At 40.6% G+C, this 17,834-nt stretch overlaps 1 long non-coding RNA gene across 1 annotated transcript; it reads left to right on the top strand.

Moving 5' to 3' along the window:
- Positions 1-5,346: 5,346 nt before the first annotated feature.
- LOC141281061 (uncharacterized) lies at positions 5,347-6,799 on the top strand. Its single transcript, XR_012335455.1, has 3 exons — positions 5,347-5,736; positions 6,167-6,303; positions 6,627-6,799. It is a non-coding gene; the product is annotated as an uncharacterized lncRNA (long non-coding RNA).
- Positions 6,800-17,834: the final 11,035 nt, after the last annotated feature.

Below are 17,834 nucleotides of genomic sequence, written 5' to 3'. Positions count from 1 at the left end.
AATTATCATGGGGACCAAAGACAATGACCTCGGTTTTGGATTCATTCAAAAATAGAAAATTTTGAGAGAACCACATTTTTACTTCCTCTAGGCATGCAAAAAGAGAATTAACAGCAAAGTCTTTGTTGTGTTTCAGAGGAAAATAAATTTGGGTATCATCTGCATAACAGTGAAATGATACACCATGTTTTCTGAAAATGCAGCCGAGAGGAAGTAAATATAGAGAAAATAGAATAGGAGCTAGAATAGATCCCTGCGGCACTCCACAGGAGAGTTGGATTGGCGAAGAAGAAAAATTACAGAGTTTAACGGAAAAACTTCTATTTGTTAAATAGGACCTAAACCAGCTAAGGACAGATCCCTGGATGCCCACATTAAATTCTAGTCGGGATAAGAGAGTTTTATGATCGACTGTATCGAAAGCCGAGGTTAAGTCTAAGAGTATTAGGATCACAGGGTCACCAGCATCAGTCGCTAACAGAATATCATTAGACACTTTTAATAAAGCAGATTCCGTGCTGTGCAGAGGTTTAAAACCAGACTGAAAAGTTTCAAATATTTGATTAGAGTTAAGAAAAGTTTGAAGTTGATTAAGAACTGTTTTCTCCAACATTTTTGTAATAAAAGGAAGTGTTGAAATAGGTCGAAAACTATTGAAATCTTTATTATCAAGTGAAGTTTTCTTGAGGAGAGGTGTAACAGTAGCTTGTTTTAGTATATCAGGGATAGTCCCTGTACTCAGGCATTTATTAAAGAGTAACTAAACCCTAAACCAACTTTTTTTAGTTAATGATCTGTAAGAATGGGGCTTTATTAGTGCTGTTCATTGATTCATTGAAGTTTTTTGACATTTGGATGTAAAGTGTTTCAATACTACAATATATGGTGTAAAAACGTCTGAGTGCTGCCCTCTTCAGGTTGAACGGTGGCTACTGCAGTTGAATTTTCCTATTGGATGGTGGGTCCAAAAAATTACTCGTGTCGTAAGCAGGTTCAAGATCACCACGCCCTTGTTACGATCTCACCACACACTTAGTTCGTCCCCTCTATCTCCTTGGGATCTGACCACTTTTCTTGCATTTTTCAAATATTGCCAGTGGGTGGAGTCAGGCTCTGACCAGGGGTTTAGTTACGCTTTAAAAAAGGACACCAAACACATTCTAACCGATTCAAAGATTTGCTTCAAAATACGGGGAGAAAGAACATCAAGAGAGCAGAAGGAGGGCTTTAGATGATCAACAATTTCTCTGAGTGACAGAAGAGAAACTGGGTCAAAAGCACTCCATGTAGCTGAAGAACAGCACAGTTCAAGTGATACATCAGCAAATGGTTGTATCTGAGATCTTAGAGAGGTGATCTTCTCGCAAAAAAACCTTGAGAAGCCATCACATAGTGATACTAAGGGATTTACAAACACATTTACAGGTGGATTTAAAACAGAATTTAAAACAGAGAACAAGGTTTTTGAACTGTGATGATTTTTCAAAATTAGATTGGAAAAATACTTTGATTTAGCAGATGACATAGCTTTCAGAAAAACACTGAGAGAGTTTGACAGCATTTCATAGGATATTTGTAGGTTATCGCTTTTCCATTTGCGTTCTGCTCTTCTACAAGCTCGCCTTAAAGAGCGGATTGTATAATTCAGCCATGGTTCATTCTTAGGTTTAGCCTTTTTAATTTTTAAAGGAGCAGTGGTATTTAAAACCTCAGAGCACACAGTATTAAAAAGACTAAGATGTTCTTCAGCATCTAAGTCAGGTAAGAGTGACTCTAAGGAGTGGGACAGAGACACCTCATTAAAGGTGTTTGTAAATTCATCATGGAAACAGGGAGAAAAGGCACAAGTCCAATTTGCTGTAGGAGTAATGAGTGATATTGACTGAGGAACAGGCATAGAAAACAGTACAGGCATATGGTCAGAGATCAGAGTGTCAAAAACCTGAACGTCAGTAATTAAAATGCCATGAGAAAGGATCAAATCCAGGGTATGTCCGTGAGTATGAGTGGGGTCCTTCACCCACTGTACCGTATTAAATGAGTCAATAAGGTTTAAGAACTCCGTAGTTAAAGGTTTTGTTTGACAGCACACATGAATGTTAAAGTCCCCTAGCAGAATAATTTTGCTGTAATTCGTCATACAATCACCCAAAAAGGCTGTAAATTCATTTATAAAGTCTTTTACTAGGTGAGGGGGGCAGTACACTAGCGCTAATAAAACAGGATTGTCAAATTCTAGTCGCAACAGCTGTACTTCAAAACTACTGTAGATTGTTGAAGATACAGAGTGACAATAGTGACTAAAATTGTTTAAAAAAATTACCGCTAGGCCACCACCACGGCCAGAAGAGCGGGGAGAATTAAAAAATGTGTAGCCTGCTGGAACCAACTCAGCAAAAGGACTAGATCACCAACCTTGGTCCAAGTTTCTGTGATGCACATAAAATCCAATGCATGTGTAGTAAAAAAGTCATTTAATATGAACGTCTTATTGACTAGCGACCGAGCATTAATCAAAGCCATCCTAAAAGGTTGAGCCACGTCGGAGATCGCGGGAAGGAGTACTCTATTCAAAGAGCGAAGACTCTGTAGAGTAGCTCCACCACGGCGAACACGGACAGGTGGGCGATAGAGGATCGCCAATCGGCAGTCCGGGAGAGTATTCCGAAGCCAGCGAACAGGTGGATCGTGCAAACGCCAGCCGGCACGCCGGCCAACGCCCAGATTCCACGTTGTCATGGACGCTAAGCTGGATGCACGGCCGGCGAGAAGCGCCATTTTCAGCCTGACAGCAACCCCTCCGCGCTTGCCACGTCTCCTGCAGCGTTTTCTGCGAGGTACAACATAAGGCCAACTGCGCAAATCCTCTTGAATCTCCCAAGTGAAGTTTGGAGAGCAGGGTTGTGATATAGCCCCAGAGCTTTTTAACTCTGGGTTAAATGTAGCCACAAAGGAGTCACGATTGTCCAAAAGCACTTGGCGATCATAAGTCAAAAATGAGTAGCAGTTTGATGCTGATATAAACACAAGCAATATTAAAAAACAAAGCAGTAGAGACCTCAGACGGCATGCCACGTACACCGGCGCCATCTTTTTTTTTATATTTTGCATTTTGCGTGTGCAATTTGGGAATTGGAAACATGTGTAAGTTCTGAAAACATGTGTAAGCAATTGGTAAACTGTAACACGACAAGCCAAATCAAGTTCAAAAAGGTCCCGAAGTCATTCCGCATCAATAAGTCCACTGAATTACATTAATACAGGAGCAGCATAGAGCGGACTCTCGCTGCAAAAAATTTTGATGTATAAGTCGGACCTGACTATAAGTTCCAAGACCCGCCAAACTATGAAAAAAGGGTGACTTGTAGTCCGGAAAATTTACAGTTTATTACGATTGCTTACACACTAAAATTAAAATTTTCCCACAATTAGCAAAACCTTACACTCAAGGAGCAAAACACATGGCTAGATTTTTACAACTCTAAGCACATTGTCCGCTTCACACTATTTGCAAAACATTACACACAGTGATTTGCAAAACACTAAACAGACTTGTATACATTAGATACAGAAGTATATCAGGATGTCACTTCCTTGCAATTCCAAAGCACTGACTGTCAAATGACCACACTTATGAGCCAATCTGTTAAACACAGCCATCAGGTGCACAAACACATGATTGATAAATTGTAGACACACCAATCAGGTTTAAGAACTATAAAAATGCAGCAGGTCTTGCATGAATTTATATATATTGATGAGACAGGGTTCAAAATCACAAAAGCAAGAAAGAGAGGCAGAAATATCATTGGCCACCGGGCTATAATCATTGTCCCAGAGCAACGTGGGGGTAACATCGCCCTTCACGCTGCCATTTCAGAGCATGGGGTTCTCCTCCATCATGCCAAAATGGACCCTTAGAACACACCTCACATTCTCGCATTTTTGGACCAATTGCACCACATTGTCACAGCAGGAATGGAATGCACCAGATACAATACACTGTCATCTGGGACAATGTGTCATTCTACCGCTCTGCTTTGGTCCAGAACTGGTTTCAACACAATCCATAGTTGACAGTACAATACCTTCCACCATACTCTTCATTTTTAAACCCCTATCGAAGTGTTTTTCTCTGCATGGCGGTGGAAGGTTTACGATCTCCAGGATCAGGTACCCCTCATTCAGGCCATGGAGGATGCATGTGACCAAGCTTACACCGTAGCTGTGCAAGGATGGATTCAACATTCAAGATGGTTCTTCCCGCGTTGTCTTGCTAATGAGGATATTGCTTGTGATGTTGATGAAATTCTCTGGCCAGATCCAGCTAGGCGAAGAGATAATGTATAGTATCCCTGCTGAAAAAACAGCATAGACCAGCATCATTCCCATGCTGGTTTGGTGCTGGTTTAGCTGGTGGTTACCAGCATACCAGCACCATAACACATCATATGCTGGTCTTGCTGGTATGCTGTTTTTTCCAACAGGGATGACTGTAGTATTTTCTTTACAATATTGTCAGTTTTTTCTGATTATTTTTTATGGTTGTTGTTGTTATTTACTGTAATTGTAACCTGTACTGGATACAGTATTTTATGTTTGTCTGTTGTTTGCTGAGCTAACAGTGTTATGCACACTACTGTAGTAGCATGACAACTGGGACATGTTTTGTTTTGATTCTCCATGTTGAGTGATTTGGGTATGGAGAGAAATCAATTATATTTTCCTCAGTCTGCAATATTGGTCTTGTGTAGTGTTTGGTAAACTATTGTATAGTTGCACTTTTTCTTTGTACTTCATTTGCAGTACTCTAATCAATAAGAATTAGACTTGCTAAAAGTGTTTTAGGTTTGCAACAGCAGTGTGTAACTGGTTAAAAAAAATTGAAGTCTTATGAAATGTGTGTGTTTCTTATGGTAACAATATATTGTTTTTATAAAGTTGTGTATAGTTTTCAAAATTGTGCTTAAGCAATCGTAAAAAACTGTAAAGAAATGTGTTTAAGCAACAGCAAAAAACTGTAAACATAAATTCCAACATTTTCCAACAAAATCCAACATTTTCTCCAATATATCAGACTTGCTCATACAAAGTCAGGCTACTGAGTCTGAGTCATACATATATACTGATCTACATATTTTACATATTCAATCTCAACATCTCTCTGACAGTTACTTTAAGTATTGTAAAGAAATGTGCATAAGAGCTCATGAAAGAAGAGCTTAAAGAGCACCAATTATGCTAATAAATTAGCACGTTAGCACGTTAGCGTAATATCCCATAGTACATGTTATTAAAACTTGAACTAATGCACTGTGAGGTTTATAAATTGCTTACATACCTCACCGATTTCTGCATGTCTGGAAAACGCTCGGATTTAGTTCCTGTCTCCGCCTCCCAAAATGTCTAGTGTATTCGGATTGGTCAGATGACTACTCAACTGTTATTGGTCAACTGGGTTCGGCGTGTGTTTGAAAGGTTACGCCCCTGACTACGCGTGGGTTTTCCGGTTCTGACTGAGAGTCACAGGCAACGTAAACAAGCTCTATATTTCTCTATAAACGATGGTGTCTGTACTGCCTTACCACTTCGAGCTCGATCCAGAGAGTTCAGACGGCCGTTACGATATAAACGATCTCCGTCAATGAACGCGATTGGATTTAACTTTTTTAGGTGTCCTTAGCTCTGCCAGAATGCTAAACGAAGACGAAAATGTGTTGCAAAGACATCCAAAAGGTAATTATAACATACTACATTACTTTGCAAACTATATGGAAACACCACATGTAGCACATAGAAAGTATTTTTTGAAATGATTATAAAACTATTTCACTTATTAACATTATTTTACTATAGTAAACTTTATTATAAAAGACCGCTTACATACTATATTACTGTGCAAACTATATGGAAACACCAAATGTAGCACATAGAAAGTATTTGTTGAAATGATTATAAAACTATTTCACTTATTAACATTATTTTACTATAGTAAACTGTATTATAAAAGACTGTTACATACTATATCACTGTGCAAACTATATGGAAACACCAAATGTAGCACAAAGAAATTATTAATTGAAATGAATGTTCTACATTATTTCACTATGGTAAACTTTTTTATGAAAGAATGCTTACTTATAAGTGCTATGTTTTTACTTATTAGGTTTTAAGGAGAATGCAACATGTTCCAGGGCCTCTTACCTGCGTGATTCATCATCCAGGTTTTGCACAAATTGTCTAAATCCCTACACACAGAACATTTATTGTACCGACTATAAGCCTTTGAGGTGCAGGACTAGAGTAAGTTTTATTACATTTTTAAACCAATAACACTAAAGTATCATTATAGTAACAAAGTACCCAAAAGAACAAAAGATGTAACTTTAAAGAAAATATAATAGTCAGTCAAAAGTTTTATTTATTTATTACAAATATATATTTAAATGTTAAACAATATACAAATAAACATACTTTAGTAACCATATTGTGCTCTTCTTTCAAAAATTTTTCAATTTATTTCTTACAGCTATCTATTCAGATAAATGGCATATCAAAGCTTTGTCAGCTGGTGCTATTTAAGACGACACTATAAGGTTATCATCCTGTCGTGTGTTGTTCTCCAGATATGCTTGGAGCTTCCTGATCAGATCGGTCACAATTTTGGCTTTCGACGACCCCTGCACTGAAGATGGCATGCAATCACGTCCTCCTTTGAAGGTCTCTCAAACTGTGATGCCAGGTCCATTGGAATCGGGGTTTCCTTCAGCTTATCTTCACATACCTCATCGAACACAAGCCTGATCACATCCTCCAAATAACTGTAGAAATATTGCGGTCAATAAATCTTTTGTTTCGATCATTTATTTCCCTGCTTCATACATTAAGTTTTTAATTATGAATGTATTTGAAATAAAACATTACTGCTTACGGTGTGTCACTTGTGTGTTTTGGGAACATAGCCTTGTACTTTCCCTCTCCTGCTTTTGTTACGGCTTGGTGACATTGTAATGGATGGCTGCAAGGTACAAATACCTGTAAAATATAAACAAGCAATTAATTTCTTGTAAAAGTAAATACTACTTTATTTAACACGGTTACTAAAATACTTAAATACCTGCACAGCATTCCAATAAATGAGAAAATCAAATTATTTTTGTTGCAAATCTGAAATCTCAGGCTACGGACGGCAAAGGCATCCACTGATGATGGTGATGGAAACATTGTGAAACGATGCTACTGCCTGGGTTCCTATTATTATGCAGAGAAAAAAAACTTTGTCATCATCAGTTATACATCAAAGACTGGTAGCGGTTTCACTAGCTAAATACATCATGTGTGTTACACACCTTTGCTCCTCATATGCCAGTCTGACTCCTTGTACTGTGTGTAATGATGTTGCATGTTTGCATACAGTGTAGAAGGATGTGTCCAGCTGCGAATCTAGGATATAGACAAATAAAACAAACATGTATTCAGTCAAAAAGACATATTATAACAATAGAGTACAACGACTATAAATCGTTAGACTATTCATTAAAACGTAAATGTATTACATATTACATGGCCCAACATTAGCAACACACATTACGTGTTTACTTCGTTTCAAAATCTAAGAAAGCTTCAAGTAAATACAACAGTAAAATACATATAACTTTAAACAAATCATCTGTACTTAGAGTTTCTTGAGTTTGATCATGAGAACAAATTTTACCGGTAACAGTTTAGCTGGTATTTGTATTTAGCTTAGCAACTTAGCAAGTTTGTAAACATGTCTAAACCAACATAGATAAAAAAAAACGATAGTCTGCATAATTCAACATACACGTGTGTAAATATGGTACGTTGTTTATGAAATACAGTATTACAACACAAAACAATTAGCTTGCAAGTTTAGCTCTACACGCACATTATGTTAATCTCCGGTTACCGGTTACGTAACGTACAGTAAAAGGCAAATAATAAACGTGAATACTACTTACAGCCTGTGATCCAGAAGTGCACAGTAATCCAACTTTCAAGAGGAGACGTCGCGCAAATCCAGCTTCGGATCATGAAAAGCAGTTATTGAGAAAACTCCGTTAACAACTTCTGACTGGATTTTTCCGGAACTGTATTAAACATGACAGTGTTTCCGCTATATGCATTCAACCGTGGCGGCCCGCCACGCCTAAAACATCCCCGCCACGCCTGCGGTTGTGGATAGAAGGGATACAGCAAACGAAATCTCGCCGGATGAGCACTGTTTAATCCTAATCCTTCACCCAAACCCACCTCTAAACACAACATTTCACAGGATTGTAGGATGTATGTGTATCTTATGTAGCCAGAGCCGCTGTTTTTATCCTAAAAATCCTACCTCCAAATCTAATCCTAAACTTTTTGGAATTTTCTGTATCCCTTCTAGACAAAACCCGCGGCGGAAGCTCGCAAAATAAATAAAGCTATACCGAAATGTCCGCCCAGCAAGAAAGAAAAAAATTCCTTTCTGGATTCGCGTTGTTCACTCATTTATAAATAAATCTCCTAAAATATCATAATTTCCCCCATGGGTTTAGTTTCATGCACAAATAGATTTAAATCAACGGATGATGATTAGGCTACGTCTCTGTTTTGAGAAATAATAATAAAATAAATAAGTCTACACGAAATATGTTATAATTATCAGATTGACAAAACGAATAAAAAAAGTATTTGAGTTTTTGTTCTTTGTTCTTTTTGTGATGCGCTGTTAAACCAAAGCAGCAGAAATCACGTCATGTTTTTAATGATTTTAAATAAGCACAAGGTTTTCTCCTTATTGTGAGTTTACATAAATAAAAATACACAATTTACAGATTCGAATTTTATTTTACTTTTATCTGTCTGGCAATAAATTAAGGGTAATTTAAGTTGCAAGGTCATCACGCGTATGCTGTTCACAGGCGCATATACACGGACCCAGCGCGGGGCTGCGAGAAATGACATGATTAAACTTTCGATTTAACATATTACGAGTTTTTTGGACATTCATTTGTAATCACTGTACTCATATTATCAACTTATCTGGCCATTAGTTATTCAGAATATAGGCTATAAGCGCAGCGCGCTGCTGACCGCTCAGCTGTCAGTCAATCTTCTGTGCTTTAGATCGACACTCACAAAGTTTCACATTAAATGATAAGATGTTTGTACAAAAACAAAAGGCTAAATACTGAATACAACTCATATACGACTGCAAGACATTAGTCGAATCTGTTTGGAAGGAAACTTATTCCCGTGGAAGAGAAGGACGTTGGTAATAAAAACTGGAGGCAGACGGTGAGACTGTTTCATCTGTTTTCAGACGAAACAACAGGGTCGGGGTACCCGCGGGTGAAACTTCTAATATTTGATGTAACAGGTGTAATAATATTAACGTGTTATATGCGTTGTAGATCCAGGTCGGGACTCAATATGCGAGCGTGAACTGCGGGTCTAACATCCAAGAACAGAATTCGACTCGATTCCGACAGGTAACAGTTTTTAAATGTCCCCGTGCTTATTTGTGTTTAAGATCTGTCTGCGAAGAGCATAAAGGTTTCTATAACTGCGCGATTTGCGGTGTGACCGGGTCGGGCTCTTTATGTCAAACAGCCCGGGTGTGGAATAAATTGCTGCAGATGTCGGGTGTTCTGTCAATCACAGCGGTTCGGATTATCAGACAGTACTGTGCGTGACTTTGCAACAGCTCTGTAACGCTAAACCCGAGCACGAACTTGCACACTACATTAAAACTACAATGAAAGATCCATATGAAGCTATAAAACGTACGTATTTTTTAAGAAAATACAGTTTAGATCAAACATAGAAAAGCAATATGCTATAAATATAAGGAAAAGTAAATGACAGCATGAAAATGATAAAAAACACATGTTAGTTTACTGTAGCCTATTTTCTACATTAAAAAAAATAATGTACATTTATAATCATCATGGGCGCCCCCTGCCGCCACAGCTGGAAAAAATCCTAGAGGAAACACTGCATGATGTCCTCTGTGGAAGTCCATAAAGTGCTATTTTGCCCTCGCATCTAAAGAGACAGCGTCTACTCGAGAGATTTAATATCTTAAACAATGAAACAAGAGTTTGCAAACAGAGTCAAAGCAGGAACTCACAACCTCCGCCATTTTAGCTCTCTTCTGACTCGGCGCTCCCCACCCCCGTCTTTGAGGGCGTACCCAAGCAAAGCAGAGAGGGCTGAACTATGATAATGTTGGTCTTATCTACGTCACTAATCCCAGGAAGTAAACTGTTGCCTACAATCCGAGTGTTTTTTGTAGTCCTCGAACGTTAGAGACGATAACTCGCGTCATTGTTTTCTTTGAGGTATGTACTTTTTTAATATCGTTAGCATGTACTAATACACACTTACACACAAAAGGATGTTTAAAAACGTGTATCCCATAATAGGTGCTCTTTAAGGTTTTGAATAACTGTGTGTATATGATATATCAAAAAATATAATATTATGGCAAAGATGTTTGCAACGTAAAACAAATGTTTTGCTTTTGAGATGTGTTTGTAATATTTTGAATGCACTGCTTCTTTTTGCAAGAGATGTGAGGCATTTTGCATTTTATGTGTGCAATTCTTGGATTTGTGTGTAAAGTTTTGAAAAAATAAAAGAGACAAAGTTATAAAAATGTGTGTAAGGAGTTTAAAAAAACCATAATGAGATCAAAAAGGTGAAATATTTTTCACTAACTGTGGACTTCACCCCTGATATCAGCCATAAAAACAGGTTGCATTAACTATTCTAGCCGTGGCATTACACAATGTGGAAGTTAAAAAAACATTTTATGGGATTCCTTGAAGAAATTAACTAGGGGTGGGAATCGCTTGGACCCTCATGAATCGATTCAAAATCGATTCTTAGGGTGCCCTTATTCGATTTAGAATCGATTCTTGGCGTACTAATTTGCATATCTGTGTCGTCATTACGTCACATTTGCCCTCAAAGCCAGGTTAATGTTTGCGCTTTTGCTACTAGTCTCTGAACTGTCATATACTGTACTTTAATGCAACTAAGGGATAAATAATGTCTTTCTTATATACATATATGTCCTGTTTTAAGACATTAAACCCCATTAACCCCCCCCCCCTTACGAAAATTAACCATGGTTTTACTACAGTTAAAACCAAAAAACCATGGTTACTGTAGTAAAACCATAGTAACTACAAAATAACCATGGTTTTGGCAATCATGGTTTTCTAAAACCATAGTTAAACCATAGTTAGGGTAGTAAAACCATGGTTTTGCTGATAGTAATCAATACACCAAAAAACCATGGTTACTACACTTTTACCACAATATAACCATGGTTAATTTTCGTAAGGGCGGTTGAGTTCTGCCTTTTGGTTCTGATAACGTCACGTTATTATTTTGTAAACTAACATTTAGAATCAATTCTTGACATTTGTGAATTGATTTCAGAATCGATTTCAGAATTTTTTGTCCCACACCTAAAATTAATGGTCTTTTTGTGCCCTGTGCAGCACATTATTTAAACCTGTTGGTAGCTGATGCAGGAAAAAGCTCCCCAGAAACTGCCTATTTGGTTATCTGCAAAAGCTATTCACCTTTTCTCAGCTTCCACTCAATATTGGAATATTCTAAAAAGCCACTTCAATATCACTCTAAAATCCTGGACAGAGACTAGACTAGAGAGTCAGGTGATGAGCATAAAACCTGTCAGGTACCAGGCTGCAAAGGTTAGTGATGCTCTTCTAGAAGTAAAGTAAAAAGCCACTGATCCAGTTATTAAAGCTGAGGCTCACACTTTAGCTGAGGAAGTGGGATCATAACGCTTTAAAATCTGCACTGTTGTATGGTATGATATTCTTACCCAAATTCACCATTTAAGCACACAAACATCATTTAAGCACCACAAAACATCACTTTTTATATGAGTCTCCTGATGAGCCATTTCATGATGCAATGAAACAAACAGTTTTTTTTTTATAATTTTGTGGATGTTTGCATTGAATCACTTTATGGGTGGTTTGAAACACGCTGTGAGGTTGAACAAAGTTTGGAGTGCTCTAAAGCTACCCCAAGCTTTCATTCTAGGAGGTATGTCAACAGTGTGACTCACTGAGGCCCTGTCCCAAATGGCGCACTTCATGTGGACTTTCGGTCTCGTGGCCTTAAATTGTGCATTCTCGCCTAGTCTATGAGTCCGTAGGGTGTCCCATCTGTAATTTTTACGCTTTCAAGTGTGCTCATCAGCGCCTCCTTTGCCCCCTTGATGCGGTCTTCAGTGAAGCCTGCACTGCAGTAGGCTTCGCGTACTTTCCCAACCCAGAAGTCCTTGCAAAAGACCAATCAGACCAATCAGATGACGGAAGGGAGGAGTTCACACTGACAAGCAACTTCTCTACCTATTTCCAGTGTGACGCTCGAGTCTGTCCCAAAATACAACTCCTGTGCACCCACGTGGACTCGCATCAAGGGTCCCTAAAGTCTGGACTACATGATGTCATCAAAGTGTGGACTCTGAGGAGGACCACAAGTCCGGAGTGTGCCATTTGGGACAGGGACTAAGTGATGCCTTGACTTACATAGGGTGACCATACGTGCCATTCTTTCTCGGACGCATCCTGGCCAGGATTTCGGTTGCATCTTCCGAAGGTCATATTTTTCAACCACATACGTCACTGAGGTTTATTGTTTTAGGTTCTATTTCAGAAAAGCAACCGTTATATTTTAAGGTAAGAATAAATACGATTGTGTCTTATGCTTTTAACTGAAATGTGAGAAACTTGATGACATGTGCAGTCAACAAATGGAACTTCTGGAAAATGCACCTGACATCCTGTCCAGGACCCTTCCGGAAAGAACATATGGTCACCCTAAAGCCCGATTTATAGTCGTGCGTAGGTTCTACACCGTAGCTACGGCGTAGGCTATCCGTAGCCTGTGCGTAGCTCTGCGTAACCTGACGTGCACCTCGAAAAAATTTTAACAGCGCGTCAGATCTACGCGGACCGCAAGCGCTGTGATTGGTCGACCAGAACCCCTCCCGTCAGGTAAAAAACTGGAGGAGATGACGACAGCCTTCACGTGGCCTCCTCCATAAGTAGCAAGAAACGGTGCAAGACTAGCTTGCGAAATGAATGTCGCCAACCAGTCATCATCATCAACATCATCTAGCTGGCAGGCCGAGGTGCAAGAGACCAAAGGGACATCCCGATCATCGAGTACCAAGGTCTGTCGGTGTTCCAACTTAATGTAGAGGGCCTTACCACCGCCAAAATGGAAGTCATCTACCATCTCGTTGACTCCCACAAAGTAGCAGCCGTCCTTCTCCAGGAGACACACTGTGACAGTGATAACATCCTCAAACTGCCTGGTTTCCAGCTTGCTGGGTCTACCTACAGCAAACAGCATGGACTTGCAACCTTTGTAAGGACCAACCTTAGTTGGACAGCCACTGGCCAATCTCCACCAGGCTCGAGTGTCGAATGGCTGTCCACTAAGGTGCAGACCACAACGTTTGTCAATGTCTACAAGCCCCCACCATCAATGCTGACCATGGCATCACTTCCACCGGCACCTGCACCCCTCATCTATGCAGGGGACTTTAACTGCCAGCACATAGACTGGGGTTACAGTTATACTACACCAAATGGAGAGACATTAAGCCAATGGGCCTCCAGTGCCAATGCGTTGCTGCTGTTTGACCCCAAAGAACCTCCAAGCTTCTTTTCAGCATGCTGGAACACCTACACCAACCCGGACTTGGCTTTCGCTGTGCGGCACACGGCTCAAAAGCCAGAGAGACGGTTCCTTGATAGGTTTCCCCGCTCATACCACCGACCGTCCATCATAAAGGTCCCATCCCTGTTGCAGCCAGTTGTTGGGAAACCCGTCAGGAGATGGAACTTTCGTAAGACAAACTGGCAGTTATTCACTGAGGAGACAGAAAAGATATCATCCTGTCTCCCAGAACCAGACAATGCCGATGTGGACGCTGGGTATGCAGCCTACTGTAGAGTACTCCTTGGGGCAGCAAGGAAAACCATCCCCCGTGGCTTTAACACAAACTACATCCCGGGCTGGGATGCCTTCGGAGGTCCAAGCTCCTGGGGATATGGCGCCGCGCTGCTGTCATAGCCCTTCCAAAACCAAACAAGCCTGCTGAAGACCCCAAATCCTACCGACCCATCTCACTGCTCTGCGTCCCATTCAAAATCATGGAGAGGCTGATCTATAATCGTATTGAGCCAATAGTGGACCCTCAACTCCCAAGGGAACAAGCCGGCTTCCGGCGCGGTCGGTTAACGGTTGACCGTTAGACATCACCCAAGACATTGAGGACAGCTTTCAAGAAAAACAGAAGGCTGGAGTAGTGTTGCTTGATCTCACAGCTGCTTATGATACCGTTTGGACCACGGACTCCACCTAAAGCTATTAAAGATCATTCCAGACCGGCACATGGTGAAGTTCATCATTGAGATGGTGACGAACCGCAGCTTTACCTTAAAGACCAGTGACGGTCAATGCAGCAGGCTTAGAAGGCTGAGGAATGGTGTTCCGCAGGGTTCTGTCCTCACATCGATGTTATTCAATATCTACATCCACGACTTACCAAAAACAACATCCCGGAAATATGGTTACGCTGACGACCTGGCCATTATGATGAGACGACAAACATGGGAGCAGATGCAGGCCAGCCTAAACCAGGACATGGACACCTTGGCAGCCTACCTGCGTGAGTGGCGTTTACAGCTCAGCATCGGCAAGACAGTTGCAGCAGCTTACCACTTGAACAACAGAGAGGCCAGACGGGAACTGGACATATTCGTGAATAACAAGCGCCTTGAGTTCCAGCAAGCCCCACGGTACCTTGGCGTACGCATAGATAGATCTTTAACATTCAAACAACACCTTGAAGAAGTGACGGCCAAAGTGTCATCAAGGGTCGCAATAATTTGACGCCTCGCTGGTACTAGCTGAGGTGCAACTGCCAAGGTGCTTCGAATATCAACAGTAAATCTCGTTATCTCCACAGCTGAATACTGTGCTCCAGGCTGGTGCAGAAGCCCACACGTCAGAAAAGTCAACACAGCCATAAACACCGCCCTTCGGATTATAACTGGTTGTTTGAAATCTACCCCTGTTTACCATCTGCCAATACTAGCGGGAATTGCCCCGGCCGGCCTCCGACGAGAGGTGCTACCCCCGCTCTTGTAAGGAAAGCCCAAAGATACAACTGGCATATCCTGCACAATACCACCATAACAGCATTGCCACCTCATAGACTGAAGTCCCGCCACCCGTACAACAAGGCAGCACAAGATCTGCTCAGGTCTATTCCTGAGGACCTGTCCACAGAGGCATGGCTCGCGGCAGCCTGGAAGCAGGAGTGGGAGTCAACAGGGCCCTCATGAATCCACCGTTACATCTTTGACCCTGGAGGCGGTCTTGAAGGAGAGGATCTGCCACGCCGGCAATGGACCCTGCTAAACCGCCTGCGAACCGGGGTTGGACGTTACAAAGCATCGATGAGGAAGTGGGGCCTGGAGGACAGTGCAGTGTGTGAGTGCGGGAAGCCAGAGCAGACTGCTGAGCACATAATCACCATCTGTCCATTGTATAAACCACCCTCGGAGGCCGGCCTATTCGATGTGGGACCTGAGATGAGATTGTGGCTGAGTTCTACTGAGCTGGACATTTGATGAGGACACACGAAAGAAGAAGAAGAAGAAGTTAAAAAACTGTGTCATAGGTATTTCCGTTTGTGACGGTGAAAACAAAGATGAGCCAAGTTGAGGAGTGATTTAACTCAAACTGCATCAAAAGTCGTTGTTTATTTACTTCCATCGTTGCTTGTCTTCTCAAATTATACACAACAAGTTGCTGTTTCTTCTTCGTTTGTGGGTTAACTTTCTACTTCTTCTTTGACGTTCGCGCTGCTATTGTGGTTACAAACGTGGATACTGCCTACCAGCGGTCTGCGCATGTGTTTGCACGTCGACGCGGACGACGACGCAAAACTATAAATGAAAACCCACACGGATCCTACGCCGTCGCGGCTACGCCGTAGGACCTACGCACGAATATAACGAGCCCTTAACTAACAATGGTCAGGAAATGCAATTGTTCATTGTTTCAAAACAGCTTTACATACAAACCAATACGGAACTTACTCAGTTAGATATCCCCAGAGACATCAGAAATCTGTCCCCTGTTTGCCCATGCCTGAACCTGTTCCTAAACCTGCTTCCAAGATGGCCACTACGCCAGTGCCTGTTCCCAAGATGGCTGCCACCATGCCTGAACCTGTTCTCAAGATGGTCCTCGCCATGTCTGAAACTGTTCCCAAGATGGCCGCACCATGCCTGGGCTGCGTTTAGCCCCAACAACATGTTGCACACGTTTATTAAACAGAAACAGTGATGCGTTGAACACCCTGTTCTGATGACGCAAGGGTTGCAACTCTGGTAGCTGAGAGGCCATTACTTGTGTTCTTTTTTAAATGTTTCTGGAGCCTGATGAAATCATTGTGAATACATGTTTAATACTGTAAAACATGCTCAATGTTACAGTCACTGCCCTTGCCGTCCAGAATGAAAATTTTTTTCCAATTTGAAACCATTGTGCGAGCTGTCTCTTTAGTACCACGTGGTTAATTAACATGTTGCTACTGATTGGACTGCAGTTCTGAAACACCCACCAAACAAGAGAAAACGTATCTTAAACCCTGTTGCACATCGGTGCACACCTTTTCCATTGGTGCACACCTTTTCCAGGAAACATGTCCTTCAACCCGAAAACCATAGCAAAACGCTGCGCAACGTTTTGATCTTGAACGTACCCCTGAACTTGTTCCCAAGATGGCCACGGCCATGTCTGAACCCTACTCCCTCGTCTCCTCGTTTATCATCCCGTAATTGTTTCAGTAACTACACCGGTGGCCCTTTTGATTAGTTTCCTTCCCATATGGCAAAAAATATATTTTTAACATACTTTTAAATATATTTCAAAATATACCACAATATGGCCAAAAAAATATTTTTCACAAATATATTTTTGGCCATTTTTTCTATATTTTGAAATATATTTTAAAAGTAAATAGATTTTAAAGCATTCAAAAATATATTTAGCCCTTCATATATTTCGATATAAGTAAATATATAACACATTGCACTGAATGAAAAACTTTGTTTTTGTTACAAACATGTAAACATAACATTTAAAAAAACTTCACTTTATAAAATAAGATATAAAATATAAAAATAATACATTTTTGCCATATGGGATGTAAATAAAGAATTGTATTTGCTTGCCCTTAACTCTTTCACCGCCATTGACGAGATATCTCGTCAATTAACTCTTTCACCGCCAGCGTTTTTAAAAAAAGTTGCCAGCCAGCGCCAACGTTTTCATGATATTCACCAAAGTTTAATGCCTTCCAGAAAATGTTCTTCTTTAAATATATAAACATACAAAATACCAAATGAAAGAACAGACCGTCTGCTTTCAAACAAAAAAAAAAAAACGTTTCATCCTACCTTCAGTGGTTCTTTTCGTAATCAGCTTTTGAATATGGGTAGGTTTCTGCAAAAACACCACATTTTGAGCAAAAAGCAGAGACAATTCAATTTTCGGACTTTTCATAGAGATCCCATTCAGAGCGATCTTTAAAACAGAAACGGACATGCAGCCGCTTGCCATAGGGCAATACTTACGGGTTTAAAAAGTTGCGGAAGGGTGAATAATAGCGGCATTGCGGAAAGACGGAAAATCTCGTCATTGGCGGGCAAGCGTTTTCTCTTAATTGACGAGATATCTCGTCAATGGCGGTGAAA

Source organism: Paramisgurnus dabryanus, chromosome 19 (genome assembly GCF_030506205.2).
Source record: "Paramisgurnus dabryanus chromosome 19, PD_genome_1.1, whole genome shotgun sequence".
Classification (NCBI taxonomy): domain Eukaryota; kingdom Metazoa; phylum Chordata; class Actinopteri; order Cypriniformes; family Cobitidae; genus Paramisgurnus; species Paramisgurnus dabryanus.
This window is presented reverse-complemented; position numbering and strand designations above follow the sequence as displayed.